The sequence below is a fragment of the Lathamus discolor genome (genome assembly GCF_037157495.1).
Source record: "Lathamus discolor isolate bLatDis1 chromosome W unlocalized genomic scaffold, bLatDis1.hap1 SUPER_W_unloc_1, whole genome shotgun sequence".
NCBI classification, from domain to species: Eukaryota; Metazoa; Chordata; class Aves; order Psittaciformes; family Psittacidae; genus Lathamus; species Lathamus discolor.
In genome coordinates, this window is record NW_027069096.1 from 53284 (window position 1) to 69967 (window position 16684).

Below are 16684 nucleotides of genomic sequence, written 5' to 3' on the forward strand. Positions count from 1 at the left end.
CTTTTCTAACTCCCAGCCTGCATTACTGGACATTCATTCCTTCCTTTTTTAACTACCAGCCTGCCTTACTGGACATTCCTTCCTTCCTTCCTAACTACCAGCCTGCCTTACTGGACCTTCCTTCCTCCCTTTTCTAACTCCCAGCCTGCCTTACTGGACATTCCTTCCTTCCTTTTCTAACTCCCAGCCTGCCTTACTGGACATTCCTTCCTCCCTTTTCTAACTCCCAGCCTGCCATACTGGAAATTCCTTCCTTCCTTTTCTAAATACCAGCCTGCCTTACTGGACCTTCCTTCCTTCCTTACTTACTTCCTTCCTGCACCTTCCTTCCTCCCTTTTCTAACTCACAGCCTGCCTTACTGGACATTACTTCCTTCCTTCCTTACTGCACCGTCCTTCCTCCCTTTTCTAACTCCCAACCTGCCTTACTGGACATTCCTTCCTTCCTTCCTTACTGCACCTTCCTTCCTCCCTCCCTTTTCTAACTCCCAGCCTGCCTTACTGGACATTCCTTCCTTCCTTTTCTAAATACCAGCCTGCCTTACTGGACCTTCCTTCCCTTCTTTTCCTAACTACCAGCCTGCCTTACTGGACCTTCCTTCCTTCCTTCCTTTTCTAACTACCAGCCTTCCTTACTGTACCTTCCTTCCTTCCTTCCTTTTCTAACTACCAGCCTGCCTTACTGGACATTCCTTCCTTCCTTCCTTCCTTTTCTAACTCCCAGCCTGCCTTACTGGACATTCCTTCCTTCCTTTTCTAACTACCATCCTGCCTTACTGGACATTCCTTCCTTCCTTCCTTCCTTTTCTAACTCCCAGCCTGCCTTACTGGACATTCCTTCCTTCCTTTTCTAACTACCAGCCTGCCTTACTGGACCTTCCTTCCTTCCTTACTGCACCTTCCTTCCTCCCTTTTCTAACTACCAGCCTGCCTTACTGGACCTTCCTTCCTCCCTTTTCTAACTCCCAGCCTGCCTTACTGGACATTCCTTCCTTCCTTTTCTAACTACCAGCCTGCCTTACTGGACCTTCCTTCCTTCCTTCCTTACTGCACCTTCCTTCCTCCCTTTTCTAACTCCCAGCCTGCTTTACTGGACATTCCTTCCTTCCTTCCTAACTACCAGCCTGCCTTACTGGACCTTCCTTCCTCCCTTTTCTAACTCCCAGCCTGCCTTACTGGACATTCCTTCCTTCCTTTTCTAACTACCAGCCTGCCTTACTGGACCTTCCTTCCTTCCTTCCTTACTGCACCTTCCTTCCTCCCTTTTCTAACTCTCAGCCTGCCTTACTGGACCTTCCTTCCTTCCTTTTCTAACTACCAGCCTGCCTTACTGGACCTTCCTTCCTTCCTTCCTTACTGCACCTTCCTTCCTCCCTTTTCTAACTCCTAGCCTGCTTTACTTGACATTCCTTCCTTCCTTCCTAACTACCAGCCTGCCTTACTGGACCTTCCTTCCTCCCTTTTCTAACTCCCAGCCTGCCTTACTGGACATTCCTTCCTTCCTTTTCTAACTACCAGCCTGCCTTACTGGACCTTCCTTCCTTCCTTTTCTAACTCCCAGCCTGCCTTACTGCACCTTCCTTCCTCCCTTTTCTAACTCTCAGCCTGCCTTACTGGACCTTCCTTCCTTCCTTTTCTAACTACCAGCCTGCCTTACTGGACCTTCCTTCCTTCCTTACTTACTTCCTTCCTGCACCTTCCTTCCTCCCTCCCTCCCTTTTCTAACTCCCAGCCTGCCTTACTGGACATTCCTTCCTTCCTTTTCTAACTACCAGCCTGCCTTACTGGACCTTCCTTCCTTCCTTTTCTAACTCCAAGCCTGCCTTACTGGGCATTCCTTCCTCCCTTTTCTAACTCCCAGCCTGCCTTACTGGACCTTCCTTCCTTCCTTTTCTAACTACCAGCCTGCCTTACTGGACCTTCCTTCCTCCCTTTTCTAACTCCCAGCCTGCCTTACTGGACATTCCTTCCTTCCTTTTCTAACTCCCAGCCTGCCTTACTGGACCTTCCTTCCTTCCTTCCTTACTGCACCTTCCTTCCTCCCTTTTCTAACTCCCAGCCTGCTTTACTTGACATTCCTTCCTTCCTTCCTAACTACCAGCCTGCCTTACTGGACCTTCCTTCCTCCCTTTTCTAACTCCCAGCCTGCCTTACTGGACATTCCTTCCTTCCTTTTCTAACTACCAGCCTGCCTTACTGGACCTTCCTTCCTTCCTTTTCTAACTCCCAGCCTGCCTTACTGGACATTCCTTCCTCCCTTTTCTAACTCCCAGCCTGCCATACTGGAAATTCCTTCCTTCCTTTTCTAAATACCAGCCTGCCTTACTGGACCTTCCTTCCTTCCTTCCTTCCTTCCTTCCTGCACCTTCCTTCCTCCCTCCCTCCCTTTTCTAACTCCCAGCCTGCCTTACTGGACATTCCTTCCTTCCTTTTCTAACTACCAGCCTGCCTTACTGGACCTTCCTTCCTTCCTTTTCTAACTCCCAGCCTGCCTTACTGGGCATTCCTTCCTCCCTTTTCTAACTCCCAGCCTGCCTTACTGGACCTTCCTTCCTTCCTTTTCTAACTACCAGCCTGCCTTACTGGACCTTCCTTCCTCCCTTTTCTAACTCCCAGCCTGCCTTACTGGACATTCCTTCCTTCCTTTTCTAACTACCAGCCTGCCTTACTGGACCTTCCTTCCTTCCTTTTCTAACTCCCAGCCTGCCTTACTGGACATTCCTTCCTCCCTTTTCTAACTCCCAGCCTGCCATACTGGAAATTCCTTCCTTCCTTTTCTAACTACCAGCCTGCCTTACTGGACCTTCCTTCCTTCCTTACTTACTTCCTTCCTGCACCTTCCTTCCTCCCTTTTCTAACTCCCAGCCTGCCTTACTGGACATTACTTCCTTCCTTCCTTACTGCACCGTCCTTCCTCCCTTTTCTAACTCCCAACCTGCCTTACTGGACATTCCTTCCTTCCTTCCTTACTGCACCTTCCTTCCTCCCTCCCTTTTCTAACTCCCAGCCTGCCTTACTGGACATTCCTTCCTTCCTTTTCTAAATACCAGCCTGCCTTACTGGACCTTCCTTCCCTTCTTTTCCTAACTACCAGCCTGCCTTACTGGACCTTCCTTCCTTCCTTTTCTAACTACCAGCCTGCCTTACTGGACCTTCCTTCCTTCCTTTTCTAACTACCAGCCTTCCTTACTGTACCTTCCTTCCTTCCTTCCTTTTCTAACTACCAGCCTGCCTTACTGGACATTCCTTCCTTCCTTCCTTCCTTTTCTAACTCCCAGCCTGCCTTACTGGACATTCCTTCCTTCCTTTTCTAACTACCAGCCTGCCTTACTGGACCTTCCTTCCTTCCTTACTGCACCTTCCTTCCTCCCTTTTCTAACTACCAGCCTGCCTTACTGGACATTCCCTCCTTCCTTTTCTAACTACCAGCCTGCCTTACTGGACCTTCCTTCCTTCCTTACTGCACCTTCCTTCCTCCCTTTTCTAACTCCCAGCCTGCCTTACTGGACATTCCTTCCTTCCTTTTCTAACTACCAGCCTGCCTTACTGGACATTCCTTCCTTCCTTCCTTCTTTTCTAACTCCCAGCCTGCCTTACTGGACCTTCCTTCCTTACTGCACCTTCCTTCCTCCCTTTTCTAACTCCCAGCCTGCCTTACTGGACATTCCTTCCTTCCTTCTCTAACTACCAGCCTGCCTTACTGGATATTCCTTCCTTCCTTCCTCCCTTTTCTAACTCCCAGCCTGCCTTACTGGACATTCCTTCCTTCCTTTTCTAACTCCCAGCCTGCCTTACTGGACATTCCTTCCTTCCTTTTCTAACTACCAGCCTGCCTTACTGGACCTTCCTTACTTACTGCACCTTCCTTCCTCCCTCCCTTTTCTAACTCCCAGCCTGCCTTACTGGACATTACTTCCTTCCTTTTCTAACTACCAGCCTGCCTTACTGGATATTCCTTCCTTCCTTCCTTCCTTTTCTAACTCCCAGCCTGCCTTACTGCACCTTCCTTCCTCCCTTTTCTAACTCCCAGCCTGCCTTACTGGACATTCCTTCCTTCCTTTTCTAACTCCCAGCCTGCCTTACTGGACATTCCTTCCTTCCTTTTCTAACTACCAGCCTGCCTTACTGGACGTTCCTTCCTTACTGCACCTTCCTTCCTCCCTTTTCTAACTCCCAGCCTGCCTTACTGGACCTTCCTTCCTTCATTCCTTACTGCACCTTCCTTCCTCCCTTTTCTAACTCCCAGCCTGCCTTACTGGACATTCCTTCCTTCCTTTTCTAACTACCAGCCTGCCTTACTGGACCTTCCTTCCTTCCTTCCTTACTGCACCTTCCTTCCTCCCTTTTCTAACTCCCAGCCTGCCTTACTGGACATTCCTTCCTTCCTTTTCTAAATACCAGCCTGCCTTACTGGACCTTCCATCCTTCCTTACTTCCTTCCTGCACCTTCCTTCCTCCCTTTTCTAACTACCAGCCTGCCTTACTGGACATTCCTTCCTTCCTTCCTTACTGCACCTTCCTTCCTTCCTTTTCTAACTACCAGCCTGCCTTACTGGACCTTCCTTACTTCCTTCCTTCCTTACTGCACCTTCCTTCCTTACTTTTCTAACTACCAGCCTGCCTTACTGGACCTTCCTTCCTTCCTTCCTACCTTCCTACCTTCTTTCCTTTCTTCCTTCCATCCTAGACCTTCATTCATTCCTTCCTGGACCTTCCATCCTTCCTTCCTTCCTTCCTTACTGGACCTTCCTTCCTTCCTTCCTTACTGCACCTTCCTTCCTCCCTCCCTTTTCTAACTCCCAGCCTGTCTTACTGGAAATTCCTTCCTTCCTTTTCTAAATACCAGCCTGCCTTAATGGACCTTCCTTCCTTCCTTCCTTCCTTCCTGCACCTTCCTTCCTCCCTTTTCTAACTACCAGCCTGCATTACTGGACCTTCCTTCCTTCCTTCCTTACTGCACCTTCCTTCCTTCCTTCCTTTTCTAACTACCAGACTGCCTTACTGGACCTTCCTTCCTTCCTTCCTTCCTACCTTCTTTCCTTCCTTCCTTCCTTCCTGGACCTTCCTTGCTGGAAATTCCCTCTTTCCTTCCATCCTGGACCTTCATTCCTTCCTTCCTGGACCTTCCATCCTTCCTTCCTTCCTTCCTTACTGGACCTTCCTTCCTTCCTTACTGGACCTTCCTTCCTTCCTTACTGGACCTTCCTACATTCCTTCCTTACTGGAACATCTTCCTTCCTTCCTGGACATTCCTTCCTTCCTTCCTGGACCTTCCAACCATCCTTCCTTCCTCCCTCAACCTTCCATCCTTCCTTCCTGGACCTTCATTCCCTTCTTTTCCTAACTACCAGCCTGCCTTACTGGACCTTCCTTCCTTCCTTTTCTAACTACCTGCCTGCCTTACTGGACCTTCCTTCCTTCCTTCCTTCCTGCACCTTCCTTCCTCCCTCCCTCCCTTTTCTAACTCCCAGCCTGCCTTACTGGACATTCCTTCCTTCCTTTTCTAACTACCAGCCTGCCTTACTGGACCTTCCTTCCTTCCTTTTCTAACTCCCAGCCTGCCTTACTGGGCATTCCTTCCTCCCTTTTCTAACTCCCAGCCTGCCTTACTGGACCTTCCTTACTTACTGCACCTTCCTTCCTCCCTCCCTTTTCTAACTCCCAGCCTGCCTTACTGGACATTACTTCCTTCCTTTTCTAACTACCAGCCTGCCTTACTGGATATTCCTTCCTTCCTTCCTTCCTTTTCTAACTCCCAGCCTGCCTTACTGCACCTTCCTTCCTCCCTTTTCTAACTCCCAGCCTGCCTTACTGGACATTCCTTCCTTCCTTTTCTAACTCCCAGCCTGCCTTACTGGACATTCCTTCCTTCCTTTTCTAACTACCAGCCTGCCTTACTGGACGTTCCTTCCTTACTGCACCTTCCTTCCTCCCTTTTCTAACTCCCAGCCTGCCTTACTGGACCTTCCTTCCTTCATTCCTTACTGCACCTTCCTTCCTCCCTTTTCTAACTCCCAGCCTGCCTTACTGGACATTCCTTCCTTCCTTTTCTAACTACCAGCCTGCCTTACTGGACCTTCCTTCCTTCCTTCCTTACTGCACCTTCCTTCCTCCCTTTTCTAACTCCCAGCCTGCCTTACTGGACATTCCTTCCTTCCTTTTCTAAATACCAGCCTGCCTTACTGGACCTTCCATCCTTCCTTACTTCCTTCCTGCACCTTCCTTCCTCCCTTTTCTAACTACCAGCCTGCCTTACTGGACATTCCTTCCTTCCTTCCTTACTGCACCTTCCTTCCTTCCTTTTCTAACTACCAGCCTGCCTTACTGGACCTTCCTTACTTCCTTCCTTCCTTACTGCACCTTCCTTCCTTACTTTTCTAACTACCAGCCTGCCTTACTGGACCTTCCTTCCTTCCTTCCTACCTTCCTACCTTCTTTCCTTTCTTCCTTCCATCCTAGACCTTCATTCATTCCTTCCTGGACCTTCCATCCTTCCTTCCTTCCTTCCTTACTGGACCTTCCTTCCTTCCTTCCTTACTGCACCTTCCTTCCTCCCTCCCTTTTCTAACTCCCAGCCTGTCTTACTGGAAATTCCTTCCTTCCTTTTCTAAATACCAGCCTGCCTTAATGGACCTTCCTTCCTTCCTTCCTTCCTTCCTGCACCTTCCTTCCTCCCTTTTCTAACTACCAGCCTGCATTACTGGACCTTCCTTCCTTCCTTCCTTACTGCACCTTCCTTCCTTCCTTTTCTAACTACCAGACTGCCTTACTGGACCTTCCTTCCTTCCTTCCTTCCTACCTTCTTTCCTTCCTTCCTTCCTTCCTGGACCTTCCTTGCTGGAAATTCCCTCTTTCCTTCCATCCTGGACCTTCATTCCTTCCTTCCTGGACCTTCCATCCTTCCTTCCTTCCTTCCTTACTGGACCTTCCTTCCTTCCTTACTGGACCTTCCTTCCTTCCTTACTGGACCTTCCTACATTCCTTCCTTACTGGAACATCTTCCTTCCTTCCTGGACATTCCTTCCTTCCTTCCTGGACCTTCCAACCATCCTTCCTTCCTCCCTCAACCTTCCATCCTTCCTTCCTGGACCTTCATTCCCTTCTTTTCCTAACTACCAGCCTGCCTTACTGGACCTTCCTTCCTTCCTTTTCTAACTACCTGCCTGCCTTACTGGACCTTCCTTCCTTCCTTCCTTCCTGCACCTTCCTTCCTCCCTCCCTCCCTTTTCTAACTCCCAGCCTGCCTTACTGGACATTCCTTCCTTCCTTTTCTAACTACCAGCCTGCCTTACTGGACCTTCCTTCCTTCCTTTTCTAACTCCCAGCCTGCCTTACTGGGCATTCCTTCCTCCCTTTTCTAACTCCCAGCCTGCCTTACTGGACCTTCCTTACTTACTGCACCTTCCTTCCTCCCTCCCTTTTCTAACTCCCAGCCTGCCTTACTGGACATTACTTCCTTCCTTTTCTAACTACCAGCCTGCCTTACTGGATATTCCTTCCTTCCTTCCTTCCTTTTCTAACTCCCAGCCTGCCTTACTGCACCTTCCTTCCTCCCTTTTCTAACTCCCAGCCTGCCTTACTGGACATTCCTTCCTTCCTTTTCTAACTCCCAGCCTGCCTTACTGGACATTCCTTCCTTCCTTTTCTAACTACCAGCCTGCCTTACTGGACGTTCCTTCCTTACTGCACCTTCCTTCCTCCCTTTTCTAACTCCCAGCCTGCCTTACTGGACCTTCCTTCCTTCATTCCTTACTGCACCTTCCTTCCTCCCTTTTCTAACTCCCAGCCTGCCTTACTGGACATTCCTTCCTTCCTTTTCTAACTACCAGCCTGCCTTACTGGACCTTCCTTCCTTCCTTCCTTACTGCACCTTCCTTCCTCCCTTTTCTAACTCCCAGCCTGCCTTACTGGACATTCCTTCCTTCCTTTTCTAAATACCAGCCTGCCTTACTGGACCTTCCATCCTTCCTTACTTCCTTCCTGCACCTTCCTTCCTCCCTTTTCTAACTACCAGCCTGCCTTACTGGACATTCCTTCCTTCCTTCCTTACTGCACCTTCCTTCCTTCCTTTTCTAACTACCAGCCTGCCTTACTGGACCTTCCTTACTTCCTTCCTTCCTTACTGCACCTTCCTTCCTTACTTTTCTAACTACCAGCCTGCCTTACTGGACCTTCCTTCCTTCCTTCCTACCTTCCTACCTTCTTTCCTTTCTTCCTTCCATCCTAGACCTTCATTCATTCCTTCCTGGACCTTCCATCCTTCCTTCCTTCCTTCCTTACTGGACCTTCCTTCCTTCCTTCCTTACTGCACCTTCCTTCCTCCCTCCCTTTTCTAACTCCCAGCCTGTCTTACTGGAAATTCCTTCCTTCCTTTTCTAAATACCAGCCTGCCTTAATGGACCTTCCTTCCTTCCTTCCTTCCTTCCTGCACCTTCCTTCCTCCCTTTTCTAACTACCAGCCTGCATTACTGGACCTTCCTTCCTTCCTTCCTTACTGCACCTTCCTTCCTTCCTTTTCTAACTACCAGACTGCCTTACTGGACCTTCCTTCCTTCCTTCCTTCCTACCTTCTTTCCTTCCTTCCTTCCTTCCTGGACCTTCCTTGCTGGAAATTCCCTCTTTCCTTCCATCCTGGACCTTCATTCCTTCCTTCCTGGACCTTCCATCCTTCCTTCCTTCCTTCCTTACTGGACCTTCCTTCCTTCCTTACTGGACCTTCCTTCCTTCCTTACTGGACCTTCCTACATTCCTTCCTTACTGGAACATCTTCCTTCCTTCCTGGACATTCCTTCCTTCCTTCCTGGACCTTCCAACCATCCTTCCTTCCTCCCTCAACCTTCCATCCTTCCTTCCTGGACCTTCATTCCCTTCTTTTCCTAACTACCAGCCTGCCTTACTGGACCTTCCTTCCTTCCTTTTCTAACTACCTGCCTGCCTTACTGGACCTTCCTTCCTTCCTTCCTTCCTGCACCTTCCTTCCTCCCTCCCTCCCTTTTCTAACTCCCAGCCTGCCTTACTGGACATTCCTTCCTTCCTTTTCTAACTACCAGCCTGCCTTACTGGACCTTCCTTCCTTCCTTTTCTAACTCCCAGCCTGCCTTACTGGGCATTCCTTCCTCCCTTTTCTAACTCCCAGCCTGCCTTACTGGACCTTCCTTCCTTCCTTACTGCACCTTCCTTCCTCCCTTTTCTAACTCCCAGCCTGCATTACTGGACATTCCTTCCTCCCTTTTCTAACTACCAGCCTGCCTTACTGGACATTCCTTCCTTCCTTCCTTACTGCACCTTCCTTCCTCCCTCCCTTTTCTAACTCCCAGCCTGCCTTACTGGACATTCCTTCCTTCCTTTTCTAACTCCCAGCCTGCCTTACTGGACCTTCCTTCCTTCCTTCCTTACTGCACCTTCCTTCCTCCCTTTTCTAACTCCCAGCCTGCCTTACTGGACATTCCTTCCTTCCTTTTCTAACTCCCAGCCTGCCTTACTGGACCTTCCTTCCTTCCTTCCTTACTGCACCTTCCTTCCTCCCTTTTCTAACTCCCAGCCTGCCTTACTGGACATTCCTTCCTTCCTTTTCTAACTACCAGCCTGCCTTACTGGACCTTCCTTCCTTCCTTACTGCACCTTCCTTCCTCCCTTTTCTAACTCCCAGCCTGCTTTACTGGACATTCCTTCCTTCCTTCCTAACTACCAGCCTGCCTTACTGGACCTTCCTTCCTCCCTTTTCTAACTCCCAGCCTGCCTTACTGGACATTCCTTCCTTCCTTTTCTAACTACCAGCCTGCCTTACTGGACATTCCTTCCTCCCTTTTCTAACTCCCAGCCTGCCATACTGGAAATTCCTTCCTTCCTTTTCTAAATACCAGCCTGCCTTACTGGACCTTCCTTCCTTACTTACTTACTTCCTTCCTGCACCTTCCTTCCTCCCTTTTCTAACTCCCAGCCTGCCTTACTGGACATTACTTCCTTCCTTCCTTACTGCACCTTCCTTCCTCCCTCCCTTTTCTAACTCCCAGCCTGCCTTACTGGACATTCCTTCCTTCCTTTTCTAAATACCAGCCTGCCTTACTGGACCTTCCTTCCCTTCTTTTCCTAACTACCAGCCTGCCTTACTGGACCTTCCTTCCTTCCTTCCTTTTCTAACTACCAGCCTGCCTTACTGGACATTCCTTCCTTCCTTCCTTCCTTTTCTAACTCCCAGCCTGCCTTACTGGACATTCCTTCCTTCCTTTTCTAACTACCAGCCTGCCTTACTGGACCTTCCTTCCTTCCTTACTGCACCTTCCTTCCTCCCTTTTCTAACTCCCAGCCTGCCTTACTGGACATTCCTTCCTTCCTTTTCTAACTACCAGCCTGCCTTACTGGACATTCCTTCCTTCCTTCCTTCTTTTCTAACTCCCAGCCTGCCTTACTGGACCTTCCTTCCTTACTGCACCTTCCTTCCTCCCTTTTCTAACTCCCAGCCTGCCTTACTGGACATTCCTTCCTTCCTTTTCTAACTACCAGCCTGCCTTACTGGATATTCCTTCCTTCCTTCCTTTTCTAACTCCCAGCCTGCCTTACTGCACCTTCCTTCCTCCCTTTTCTAACTCCCAGCCTGCCTTACTGGACATTCCTTCCTTCCTTTTCTAACTCCCAGCCTGCCTTACTGGACATTCCTTCCTTCCTTTTCTAACTACCAGCCTGCCTTACTGGACCTTCCTTACTTACTGCACCTTCCTTCCTCCCTCCCTTTTCTAACTCCCAGCCTGCCTTACTGGACATTACTTCCTTCCTTTTCTAACTACCAGCCTGCCTTACTGGATATTCCTTCCTTCCTTCCTTCCTTTTCTAACTCCCAGCCTGCCTTACTGCACCTTCCTTCCTCCCTTTTCTAAGTCCCAGCCTGCCTTACTGGACATTCCTTCCTTCCTTTTCTAACTCCCAGCCTGCCTTACTGGACATTCCTTCCTTCCTTTTCTAACTACCAGCCTGCCTTACTGGACGTTCCTTCCTTACTGCACCTTCCTTCCTCCCTTTTCTAACTCCCAGCCTGCCTTACTGGACATTCCTTCCTTCCTTTTCTAACTCCCAGCCTGCCTTACTATACATTCCTTCCTTTCTTTTTCTAACTACCAGCCTGCCTTACTGGACCTTCCTTCCTTCCTTCTTTACTGCACCTTCCTTCCTCCCTTTTCTAACTCCCAGCCTGCCTTACTGGACATTCCTTCCTTCCTTTTCTAACTACCAGCCTGCCTTACTGGACCTTCCTTCCTTCCTTCCTTACTGCACCTTCCTTCCTCCCTTTTCTAACTCCCAGCCTGCCTTACTGGACATTCCTTCCTTCCTTTTCTAAATACCAGCCTGCCTTACTGGACCTTCCATCCTTCCTTACTTCCTTCCTGCACCTTCCTTCTTCCCTTTTCTAACTACCAGCCTGCCTTACTGGACATTCCTTCCTTCCTTCCTTACTGCACCTTCCTTCCTTCCTTTTCTAACTACCAGCCTGCCTTACTGGACCTTCCTTACTTCCTTCCTTCCTTACTGCACCTTCCTTCCTTACTTTTCTAACTACCAGCCTGCCTTACTGGACCTTCCTTCCTTCCTTCCTACCTTCCTACCTTCTTTCGTTTCTTCCTTCCATCCTAGACCTTCATTCATTCCTTCCTGGACCTTCCATCCTTCCTTCCTTCCTTCCTTACTGGACCTTCCTTCCTTCCTTCCTTACTGCACCTTCCTTCCTCCCTCCCTTTTCTAACTCCCAGCCTGTCTTACTGGAAATTCCTTCCTTCCTTTTCTAAATACCAGCCTGCCTTAATGGACCTTCCTTCCTTCCTTCCTTCCTTCCTGCACCTTCCTTCCTCCCTTTTCTAACTCCCAGCCTGCCTTACTGGACCTTCCTTCCTTCCTTACTGCACCTTCCTTCCTCCCTTTTCTAACTCCCAGCCTGCATTACTGGACATTCCTTCCTCCCTTTTCTAACTACCAGCCTGCCTTACTGGACATTCCTTCCTTCCTTCCTTACTGCACCTTCCTTCCTCCCTTTTCTAACTCCCAGCCTGCATTACTGGACATTCATTCCTTCCTTTTTTAACTACCAGCCTGCCTTACTGGACATTCCTTCCTTCCTTCCTAACTACCAGCCTGCCTTACTGGACCTTCCTTCCTCCCTTTTCTAACTCCCAGCCTGCCTTACTGGACCTTCCTTCCTTCCTTTTCTAACTCCCAGCCTGCCTTACTGGACATTCCTTCCTCCCTTTTCTAACTCCCAGCCTGCCATACTGGAAATTCCTTCCTTCCTTTTCTAAATACCAGCCTGCCTTACTGGACCTTCCTTCCTTCCTTACTTACTTCCTTCCTGCACCTTCCTTCCTCCCTTTTCTAACTCCCAGCCTGCCTTACTGGACATTACTTCCTTCCTTCCTTACTGCACCGTCCTTCCTCCCTTTTCTAACTCCCAACCTGCCTTACTGGACATTCCTTCCTTCCTTCCTTACTGCACCTTCCTTCCTCCCTCCCTTTTCTAACTCCCAGCCTGCCTTACTGGACATTCCTTCCTTCCTTTTCTAAATACCAGCCTGCCTTACTGGACCTTCCTTCCCTTCTTTTCCTAACTACCAGCCTGCCTTACTGGACCTTCCTTCCTTCCTTCCTTTTCTAACTACCAGCCTTCCTTACTGTACCTTCCTTCCTTCCTTCCTTTTCTAACTACCAGCCTGCCTTACTGGACATTCCTTCCTTCCTTCCTTCCTTTTCTAACTCCCAGCCTGCCTTACTGGACATTCCTTCCTTCCTTTTCTAACTACCAGCCTGCCTTACTGGACATTCCTTCCTTCCTTCCTTCCTTTTCTAACTCCCAGCCTGCCTTACTGGACATTCCTTCCTTCCTTTTCTAACTACCAGCCTGCCTTACTGGACCTTCCTTCCTTCCTTACTGCACCTTCCTTCCTCCCTTTTCTAACTACCAGCCTGCCTTACTGGACCTTCCTTCCTCCCTTTTCTAACTCCCAGCCTGCCTTACTGGACATTCCTTCCTTCCTTTTCTAACTACCAGCCTGCCTTACTGGACCTTCCTTCCTTCCTTCCTTACTGCACCTTCCTTCCTCCCTTTTCTAACTCCCAGCCTGCTTTACTGGACATTCCTTCCTTCCTTCCTAACTACCAGCCTGCCTTACTGGACCTTCCTTCCTCCCTTTTCTAACTCCCAGCCTGCCTTACTGGACATTCCTTCCTTCCTTATCTAACTACCAGCCTGCCTTACTGGACCTTCCTTCCTTCCTTCCTTACTGCACCTTCCTTCCTCCCTTTTCTAACTCCCAGCCTGCCTTACTGGACATTCCTTCCTTCCTTTTCTAACTACCAGCCTGCCTTACTGGACCTTCCTTCCTTCCTTCCTTACTGCACCTTCCTTCCTCCCTTTTCTAACTCCCAGCCTGCTTTACTTGACATTCCTTCCTTCCTTCCTAACTACCAGCCTGCCTTACTGGACCTTCCTTCCTCCCTTTTCTAACTCCCAGCCTGCCTTACTGGACATTCCTTCCTTCCTTTTCTAACTACCAGCCTGCCTTACTGGACCTTCCTTCCTTCCTTTTCTAACTCCCAGCCTGCCTTACTGGACATTCCTTCCTCCCTTTTCTAACTCCCAGCCTGCCATACTGGAAATTCCTTCCTTCCTTTTCTAAATACCAGCCTGCCTTACTGGACCTTCCTTCCTTCCTTACTTACTTCCTTCCTGCACCTTCCTTCCTCCCTTTTCTAACTCCCAGCCTGCCTTACTGGACATTACTTCCTTCCTTCCTTACTGCACTGTCCTTCCTCCCTTTTCTAACTCCCAACCTGCCTTACTGGACATTCCTTCCTTCCTTCCTTACTGCACCTTCCTTCCTCCCTCCCTTTTCTAACTCCCAGCCTGCCTTACTGGACATTCCTTCCTTCCTTTTCTAACTACCAGCCTGCCTTACTGGACCTTCATTCCCTTCTTTTCCTAACTACCAGCCTGCCTTACTGGACCTTCCTTCCTTCCTTCCTTTTCTAACTACCAGCCTTCCTTACTGTACCTTCCTTCCTTCCTTTTCTAACTACCAGCCTGCCTTACTGGACATTCCTTCCTTCCTTCCTTACTGCACCTTCCTTCCTCCCTTTTCTAACTCCCAGCCTGCTTTACTTGACATTCCTTCCTTCCTTCCTAACTACCAGCCTGCCTTACTGGACCTTCCTTCCTCCCTTTTCTAACTCCCAGCCTGCCTTACTGGACCTTCCTTCCTTCCTTCCTTTTCTAACTACCAGCCTTCCTTACTGTACCTTCCTTCCTTCCTTTTCTAACTACCAGCCTGCCTTACTGGACCTTCCTTCCTTCCTTCCTTACTGCACCTTCCTTCCTCCCTTTTCTAACTCCCAGCCTGCTTTACTTGACATTCCTTCCTTCCTTCCTAACTACCAGCCTGCCTTACTGGACCTTCCTTCCTCCCTTTTCTAACTCCCAGCCTGCCTTACTGGACATTCCTTCCTTCCTTTTCTAACTACCAGCCTGCCTTACTGGACCTTCCTTCCTTCCTTTTCTAACTCCCAGCCGGCCTTACTGGACATTCCTTCCTCCCTTTTCTAACTCCCAGCCTGCCATACTGGAAATTCCTTCCTTCCTTTTCTAAATACCAGCCTGCCTTACTGGACCTTCCTTCCTTCCTTACTTACTTCCTTCCTGCACCTTCCTTCCTCCCTTTTCTAACTCCCAGCCTGCCTTACTGGACATTACTTCCTTCCTTCCTTACTGCACCGTCCTTCCTCCCTTTTCTAACTCCCAACCTGCCTTACTGGACATTCCTTCCTTCCTTCCTTACTGCACCTTCCTTCCTCCCTCCCTTTTCTAACTCCCAGCCTGCCTTACTGGACATTCCTTCCTTCCTTTTCTAAATACCAGCCTGCCTTACTGGACCTTCCTTCCCTTCTTTTCCTAACTACCAGCCTGCCTTACTGGACCTTCCTTCCTTCCTTCCTTTTCTAACTACCAGCCTTCCTTACTGTACCTTCCTTCCTTCCTTCCTTTTCTAACTACCAGCCTGCCTTACTGGACATTCCTTCCTTCCTTCCTTCCTTTTCTAACTCCCAGCCTGCCTTACTGGACATTCCTTCCTTCCTTTTCTAACTACCAGCCTGCCTTACTGGACATTCCTTCCTTCCTTCCTTCCTTTTCTAACTCCCAGCCTGCCTTACTGGACATTCCTTCCTTCCTTTTCTAACTACCAGCCTGCCTTACTGGACCTTCCTTCCTTCCTTACTGCACCTTCCTTCCTCCCTTTTCTAACTACCAGCCTGCCTTACTGGACCTTCCTTCCTCCCTTTTCTAACTCCCAGCCTGCCTTACTGGACATTCCTTCCTTCCTTTTCTAACTACCAGCCTGCCTTACTGGACCTTCCTTCCTTCTTTCCTTACTGCACCTTCCTTCCTCCCTTTTCTAACTCCCAGCCTGCTTTACTGGACATTCCTTCCTTCCTTCCTAACTACCAGCCTGCCTTACTGGACCTTCCTTCCTCCCTTTTCTAACTCCCAGCCTGCCTTACTGGACATTCCTTCCTTCCTTTTCTAACTACCAGCCTGCCTTACTGGACCTTCCTTCCTTCCTTCCTTACTGCACCTTCCTTCCTCCCTTTTCTAACTCCCAGCCTGCCTTACTGGACATTCCTTCCTTCCTTTTCTAACTACCAGCCTGCCTTACTGGACCTTCCTTCCTTACTGCACCTTCCTTCCTCCCTTTTCTAACTCCCAGCCTGCTTTACTTGACATTCCTTCCTTCCTTCCTAACTACCAGCCTGCCTTACTGGACCTTCCTTCCTCCCTTTTCTAACTCCCAGCCTGCCTTACTGGACATTCCTTCCTTCCTTTTCTAACTACCAGCCTGCCTTACTGGACCTTCCTTCCTTCCTTTTCTAACTCCCAGCCTGCCTTACTGGACATTCCTTCCTCCCTTTTCTAACTCCCAGCCTGCCATACTGGAAATTCCTTCCTTCCTTTTCTAAATACCAGCCTGCCTTACTGGACCTTCCTTCCTTACTTACTTACTTCCTTCCTGCACCTTCCTTCCTCCCTTTTCTAACTCCCAGCCTGCCTTACTGGACATTACTTCCTTCCTTCCTTACTGCACCGTCCTTCCTCCCTTTTCTAACTCCCAACCTGCCTTACTGGACATTCCTTCCTTCCTTCCTTACTGCACCTTCCTTCCTCCCTCCCTTTTCTAACTCCCAGCCTGCCTTACTGGACATTCCTTCCTTCCTTTTCTAACTACCAGCCTGCCTTACTGGACCTTCATTCCCTTCTTTTCCTAACTACCAGCCTGCCTTACTGGACCTTCCTTCCTTCCTTCCTTTTCTAACTACCAGCCTTCCTTACTGTACCTTCCTTCCTTCCTTTTCTAACTACCAGCCTGCCTTACTGGACATTCCTTCCTTCCTTCCTTCCTTTTCTAACTCCCAGCCTGCCTTACTGGACATTCCTTCCTTCCTTTTCTAACTACCAGCCTGCCTTACTGGTCCTTCCTTCCTTCCTTCCTTACTGCACCTTCCTTCCTCCCTCCTTTTTCTAACTCCCAACCTGCCTTACTGGACATTCCTTCCTTCCTTCCTTACTGCACCTTCCTTCCTCCCTCCCTTTTCTAACTCCCAGCCTGCCTTACTGGACATTCCTTCCTTCCTTTTCTAAATACCAGCCTGCCTT